We start from the raw sequence: 8,267 nt of genomic DNA, 5'->3' as shown, positions 1-8,267 counted from the left end.
GGGCTGACTGTACTTGTCAGTCAATTATTCCAGAGAGTTAAACATCAGGGAGTTTCAGTCAGAGACACAACAGCAGTGAAAGTATTGAATGGGTATGGGAGTCATTAGGGAAGCCAAATGAGTTACAAAAATATTATTACACTTCATGACTTACAGAGAAATTACACAAGAGGCACAGAAAATTGTTTTTGAAACAGACTGTCTGGACTTTACAAAAACTAGACAAGCCATTTACAACACACACTTTGCTTCTCTACAAAAGAAAAAGGACACTAAACTATCTAAACTACTACATGCCACAAGGGGCCACAGCAATGGTTCCCTTAACCCACCCAGCAATATTGTTAATCTATCCAACTATACTCTTAGAACAGATTTTTCTGCTGGGCTATCTCGGGGCTTCTCCTTCTGCCCCTCCACCCCCACGAACATGATACAGTTCTGTGGTGACCTAGAATCCTATTTTCGATGTCTCCAACTCAAGGAATATTTCCAACACACCTCTGAACAACATACTAATCCACAGAGACCTTCCTACCAACACGACAAAAAGGCGATCCTGGGTGGACTCCTCCTGAAGGTCGAAACAGCAGACTGGACTTCTACATAGAATGCTTCCGCTGATGTGCACGGGCTGAAATTGTGGAAAAACAGCATAACTTGCCCCATAACCTCAGCTGTGCAAGCAAACAGGAAGCCCTGCAAGCAAACAGAGCCATTCACAGTCAGTTGTCCTGGTTAATGGGAGCCATCAAGATTCCAAACCACTATTAATCGCCCTTACTTTGCATAACTACAAGAGGACCCCAGAGTTATATTTCATATTTCTAGTTTCAGATACAAAAGTGATACATTTATACAAATAGGATGACCACACTCAGTGGATTGTAAGCTTTGTAATGGTACCTTACAAGAGACCTTTTGCATGAAGCATATTCCAGATAAATTATATTCACACATTGCATGCTACAGGATTTTATGAAAATATGCTAATGTCACAGGGCTGGTGCTGGCTCAACACCTCTAACCCTAGCTCAGAGAGCCCTACCCTTTGCAGCCCTATCACTACCTGGGGGAGGACCAATTCCAACCTCTAGTCCTGGTAACTCTACCCTTTCTAAACCTCACCTTAGCCTGGGGACAATGACCATCCCCGCCCTCATCCAGGGACCTGTACAACTTGTGACATAACTCTTTGTAATCCTAGCACCACTTGGGAAGCCCAACGGGCCCTAACCAAGGGAACTCTTCCTTTTGTAACCCTAACCCTGTACTGAGGAGCCCTTTCCCTCATAATGTTAGCCCTAGCCTAGGAAGCCCAGCTGGTCCCATCCTTAACCATAGCCTGGAAGCCTTACATGTTGCAGTGCTAGCACTAACATGGCGAAGCTTAAAGAGCCTAAGCACTACCCTTTGTAACACTAACCCTAGCCTGGGGAAGCTGACCAGCTCCCACCCCCATCCTAGCCCAGGGAGCTCTTCCCTTTGCCAATCAAACACTTGCCTGAAGAGCTCAACCAGACCCAGACTTCACACTAGCTGGGGGAGACCAGCAGACCCTGGCCCTAACCCTAGCTTAGGGAGCTGTCCCCTTTGTAGCCCTTACCCTAGCCCATGGAGCCCAACCAGCACCAGTCCTAACCTGAGCCCAAAGAGACCAACCATTCCCATCCCTACTTGTAGCCTGAGGTTCTCCTTTTAGTAATCATAGTCCTAGCCTGGGGAACGCTCCCCTTTTAACCCTAACCCAGGGAGCCTATCTGGACCAAGTCCTAACCTTAGCCCAAGTAGCCACACAGGCCCCAGCCTTAACCCAACCTACTGACCTTCGCATTTGTAATTCTAACCCTCACAAGGGGAACCTCAGCCTTGGTAACTCTAATGCTCGTCAGACGAGCCCACCTGGTCCCATCTCTAACTCAGGAAGCCCTCTCCTTTTCAACCCGAAACATAGCTTGGGAAGCTCAGCTGGTGCTAGCACTAACCATAGACAGAAGAAAACTACACTTTTTGTAATCCTAATCTGTGTAGCCATACTGGCCTCAGCCCAAACCCAACCTCAGGGAGCCCTACCCTTTTTAACACTAGTCTGGGGAGCCCTACCAGCCCAAACTCTCTGCCAGCAAACTGAACAATGCCTAGCCCAGGGAGTCCTATCCTTTGTAACTCTAACCTTAGATCAGAGACCCTAGCCATAACCTTAGCACGGGCAACACTATCTTTTGTAACACTGACCATAAGCTGGGGAACCTTACTGACTCCAAACCCAACCATAGTCCTGGGAATACGGACCCTGGACTTCAGAAAAGCAGACTTTGACTCCCTCAGGGAACTGATGGGCAGGATCCCCTGGGAGAATAACGTGGGGGGGAAAGAAGTCCAGGAGAGCTGGCTGTATTTTAAAGAATCCTTATTGAGGTTACAGGGACAAACCATCCCGATGTCTAGAAAGAATAGTAAATATGGCAGGCGACAAGCTTGGCTTAACAGTGAAATCCGTGCTGATCTTAAACACAAAAAAGAAGCTTACAAGAAGTGGAAGATTAGACAAATGATCAGGGAAGAGTATAAAAATATTGCTTGGGCATGCAGGAGTGAAATCAGGAAGGCCAAATCACACCTGGAGTTGCAGCTAGCAAGAGATGTTAAGAGTAACAAGAAGGGTTTCTTCAGGTATGTTAGCAACAAGAAGAAAGTCAAGGAAAGAGTGGGCCCCTTACTGAATGAGGGAGGCAACCTAGTGACAAAGGATGTGGAAAAAGCTAATGTACTCAATGCTTTTTTTGCCTCTGTCTTCACGAACTAGGTCAGCTCCCAGACTACTGCACTGGGTAGCACAGCATGGGGAGGAGGTGGCCAGCCCTCAGTGGAGAAAGAAGTGGTTTGGGACTATTTAGAAAAGCTGGACAAGCACAAGTCCATGGGGCCGGATGCGCTGCATCCGAGAGTGCTAAAGGAATTGTCGGTTGTGATTGCAAAGCCATTGGCCATTATCTTTGAAAACTCATGGCGATCGGGGGAAGTCCTGGACGACTGGAAAAAGGCTAATGTAGTGCCCATCTTTAAAAAAGGGAAGGAGGAGGATCCGGGGACCTACAGGCCAGTCAGCCTCACCTCAGTCCCTGGAAAAATCACGGAGCAGGTCCTCAAAGAATCAATCCTGAAGCACTTACATGAGAGGAAAGTGATCAGGAACAGTCAGCATGGATTCACCAAGGGAAGGTCATGCCTGACTAATCTAATCGCCTTCTGTGATGAGATTACTGGTTCTGTGGATCAGGGGAAAGCAGTGGATGTGTTGTTCCTTGACTTTAGCAAAGCTTTTGACACAGTCTCCCACAGTATTCTTGCCAGCAAGTTAAAGAAGTATGGGCTGGATGAATGGACTATAAGGTGGATAGAAGGTTGGCTAGATTGTCGGGCTCAATGGGTAGTGATCAATGGCTCCATGTCTAGTTGGCAGCCGGTATCAAGTGGAGTGCTCCAAGGGTCAGTCCTCAGGCCAGTTTTGTTCAATATCTTCATAAATGATCTGGAGGATGGTGTGGATTGCACCCTCAGCAAGTTTGCAGATGACACTAAACTGGGAGGAGAGGTAGATATGCTGGAGGGCAGGGATAGGATACAGAGGGACCTTGACAAATTAGAGGATTGGGCGAAAAGAAATCTGATGAGGTTCAACAAGGACAAGTGCAGAGTCCTGCACTTAGGATGGAAGAATCCCATGCACCGCTATAGACTCGGGACCGAATGGCTCGGCAGCAGTTCTGCAGAAAAGGACCTAGGGGTTACAGTGGACGAGAAGCTGGATATGAGTCAACAGTGTGCCCTTGTTGCCAAGAAGGCCAATAGCATTTTGGGCTGTATAAGTAGCGGCATTGCCAGCAGATCGAGGGACGTGATCATTCCCCTCTATTTGACATTGGTGAGGCCTCATCTGGAGTACTGTGCCCAGTTTTGGGTCCCACACTACAGGAAGGATGTGGAAAAATTGGAGAGTCCAGCGGAAGGCAGTAAAAATGATTAGGGGTCTGGAGCACATGACTTATGAGGAGAGGCTGAGGGAACTGGGATTGTTTAGTCTGCAGAAGAGCAGAATGAGGGGGGATTTGATAGTTGCTTTCAACTACCTGAAAGGGGGTTCCAAAGAGGATGGATCTAGACTGTTCTCCGTGGTAGCAGATTACAGAACAAGGAGTAATGGTCTCAAGTTGCAGTGGGGGAGGTTTACGTTGGATATTAGGAAGAACTTTTTCACTAGGAGGGTGTTGAAACACTGGAATGCGTTACCTAGGGAGGTGGTGGAATCTCCTTCCTTAGAAGTTTTGAAGGTCAGGCTTGACAAAGCCCTGGCTGGGATGATTTAGTTGGGGATTGGTCCTGCTTTGAGCAGGGCTTGGACTAGATGACTTCCTGAGCTCCCTTCCAACCCTGATATTCTATGATTCTATGATCCTATTCTATGATTCTATGATCACTACCATTTGTAACTGTAAGCCTAGCCTGATGAGCAGTACTAACCACAGCCCGAACCCTAGCCTGGAGATCACAACTGAGTACAAATCAGTAAAGATACACTGGACCATTATGGCAATGTAATTAGCAAAAGCAGACACAAGTGAAGAATATAGGCTACATCTATGCTTCAAGCCACTGATGATGATGATTTCCCTTCTCTTTGAAAATTTGAATGCCACCATTTCTCCCTTTTTGCAGCCACATAAAAATAGTACCTTGGATTGTTTTTTTAAAGTAACTTTAAAAAGTAGCCTTGAAGAGGATCTTCTCAGAATATTCCCAAATTCAAGGTTTGTTATCAAAGATAAGTTGTTAAATCAACCATGCATGCTGCCTTTTCATATCTTATCTCCTGCTATCTTGCAGATGGCAATGTAAGATCTATGCACATTGTTGAATGCAATAGATTAATTTAACTGATAATGCAATGCCCTTTTACTAAATTCCCTTATCTGAACAGAGTAGTTAGATCAATCATTTTGTTAGCCAAAGATGCTGTGTTAAGAATAATGAATTATTCTAACTTTCAGAATGGGAGAGAGGTGTGGGTGTTTGAAAAGTATTTTTCAATATTCTGAACAGCAGGAGAGTTTGCTGACAATTGAAGATTTATGTAAGAAATCAATGTAATCTGTAAACAATTAGTCTAACTTTTTACCTAAGGAAGTGACTAAATATTCATTCTCAAGTTAAAGGGGTAGAGGGTACAATATGATTATCCAGTGGCTGCGTGATTCCGTTGAGACAGGTGTTTAGTGCATGTCCCCTGTCACTTCTAAGTGAAGGGCTGAGCAGATTTACAAGGCTGATTCCTTTGTGGGAAGGTTTAGTCCTGCCCTGTAACCAGGAGAAAGTTATAAAAGCCTCAGCCTGGAATCCCATGTGACATAATTCCAGATTGCAAAAGTGAATTAGTTGATGCAGCTGGTTTTCAGCCTTGAGTCCAGGGTGCCCTAAGAATGCATGGGCTGGGGAAAAGTATATTTAGGGATTGAGTCAATGCTCATTAAAGTCAAGTGAGATACTCTTGGTGAGGGCTTCTGCACCTTGTACCTCTTACAAATGTGATAGGCCTTTTGGAGCATTTGATCCTCTCTCTTTTTCCAGTGGGGGTCGGAGATAAGTTTTGAAGACCTGAATTCACGGGACAACTGTTGGCATTGTGGATATTTTGTGCATGGTTTCACCAAGCAAGACATATTTAGGAAAATTGGGGCCACATCCTCAGATGGTGTAAACTACCAAAGCTTTATTGCCTTCATAGGGGCTGTGCTAACCTATACGAGCTTAGACTTGGTGGGTCTTTTGTTTTGTTTTAGTTTGTTGTTTGTTTTGTTTTGGTAGCTATTTAGGCATTTTAGGGTAACCATCAGCCTATTTAGGAGCCAAGTGATTTGTTTAGTTAATTCAAGACATTTGGGTGATACCCATATTTTTCTTCAATAGTGATTAGTGATTTTTATCTAATGCAGCACATTGGGGTTGGTGTGTTATACAAAACACTAAAAACAGATTAAGGTCCTAATTCTCACAGCATAAGTGCCATATACTGTAAATAAATAATATATGATTAAAAGCCCTGTCTGGCCATTTTATTGTTTCATACACGCTGCCTCGTGAACATTACCAATCTGCGAGAACTGCTAGTTATTCAATATTTCCATGATTTCTGATACTTACTGTAAGCTCTGTGATATTGATGTCTGCAAGACAGCCCTGCCAGTTCCAGAACAACAGCCTCTTAGGGAATGTCTACACTACGAAATTAGGTCGAATTTATAGACGTCGGTTTTGTAGAAAGCATTTTTATACAGTCGATTATGTGTGTCCCCACACTAATGCTCTAAGTGCATGTAGTCGGCGGAGTATGTCCGCAGTACTGAGGCAACCGTCGACTTCCGGAGCATTGCACTGTGGGTAGCTATCCCACAGTTCCTGCAGTCTCCGCTGCCATTTGAATTCTGGGTAGAAATTCCAGTGCCTGATGGGGCTAAAACATTGTTGCAGGTGGTTCTGGGTACATATCGTCAGGCCCCCCTTCCCTCCCTCCTTCCGTGAAAGCAAGGGCAAACAATCGTTTTGCGCCTTTTTTCTTGAGTTACCTGTGCAGACGCCATACCACGGCAAGCAGGGAGCCCACTCAGCTAACCGTCACCGTATGTCTCCTGGGTGCTGGCAAACGCGGTACTGCATTGCTACACTGCAGCAGTTTATTGCCTTTTGGCAGCAGACAGTGCAGTATGACTGGTAGCTGTCGTCGACGTAGTCCTGGGTGCTCTTTTAACCGGGTGCCTGGGCAAACATGGGAGTGACTCAGCCAGGTCATTTCCCTTTTAATTTTCGTCTCATGGCAATTCAGTCCTACTGACAGTGCACTGTCTTTTAATCAGCAGCCCGCAGAAGATGATGGCCAGGAGTCATACTGCACCGTCTTCTGCCGAGCACCCAGGAGATGACGATGGCTAGCGGTCGTACTGCACAGTCTGCTGCATGTATAAAGATAGATGAAGTGGCTCAGAACAAGAAATAGACCAGATTTGTTTTGTATTCATTTTCTCCTCCCTCCCTCCGTGAAATCAACGGCCTGCTAAACCCAGTTTTGAGTTCTGTCCTTGAGGTTTTGAGTTCTATCCTTGAGGGGGCCATTCTGTTTCTCGCAAAGCCACCCCCTTTGTTGATTTTAATTTCCTGTAAGCCAACCCTGTAAGCCATGTTGTCAGTCGCCCCTCCCTCCATCAGGGCAACAGCAGACAATCATTCTGTGCCTTTTTTCTGTGCAGACGGTAAGCATGGAGCCCGTTCAGATCACTTTGGCAGTTAGGAGCACATTAAACACCACGTGCATTATCCAGCAGCATATGCAGCACCAGAACGTGGCAAAGCGAAACCGGGCAAGTAGGCGACATCAGTGCGGTGACTAGAGTGATGAGGGTATGGACACAGACTTCTCTCAAAGCCTGGGCCCTGGCAATGTGGGCATCATGGTGCTAATGGGGCAGGTTCATGTGGTGGAACACTGATTCTGGGCTCGGGAAACAAGCACAGAGTGGTGGGACCATATAGTGTTGCAGGTCTGGGACGATTCCCAGTGGTTGCAAAACTTTCGCATGCATAAGAGCACTTTCATGGAACTTTGTGACTTGCTTTCCCCTGCCCTGAGGCGCAAGAATACCAAGATGAGAGCAGCCCTCACAGTTGAGAAGCGAGTAGCAATAGCCCTGTGGAAGCTTGCAACGCCAGACAGCAAGTCAGTCGGGAATCAATTTGGAGTGGGCAAATCTACTGTGGGGGCTGCTGTGATGCAAGTAGCCAAAACAATCAAAGATCTGCTGCTATCAAGGGTAGTGACCCTGGGAAATGTGCAGGTCATAGTGGATGGCTTTGCTGCAATGGGATTCCCTAACTGTGGTGGGGCCATAGACGGAACCCATATCCCTATCTTGGCACTGGAGCACCAAGCCGGCGAGTACATAAACCACAAGGGGTACTTTTCAATAGTGCTGCAAGCACTGGTGGATCACAAGGGACATTTCACCAACATCAGCGTGGGATGGCCGGGAAAGGTACATGACGCTCACATCTTCAGGAACTCTGGTCTGTTTCAAAAGCTGCAGGAAGGGACTTTATTCCCAGACCAGAAAATAACCATTGGGGATGTTGAAATGCATCTGATGAAGTGAGTTATGCTCAGATAAATTTGTTAGACTCTAAGGTGCCACAAGTACTCCTTTTCTTTTTGCGAAATGCCT

The sequence above is a fragment of the Chelonia mydas genome, chromosome 4 (genome assembly GCF_015237465.2).
Source record: "Chelonia mydas isolate rCheMyd1 chromosome 4, rCheMyd1.pri.v2, whole genome shotgun sequence".
NCBI lineage: Eukaryota > Metazoa > Chordata > Testudines > Cheloniidae > Chelonia > Chelonia mydas.
This window is presented reverse-complemented; position numbering follows the sequence as displayed.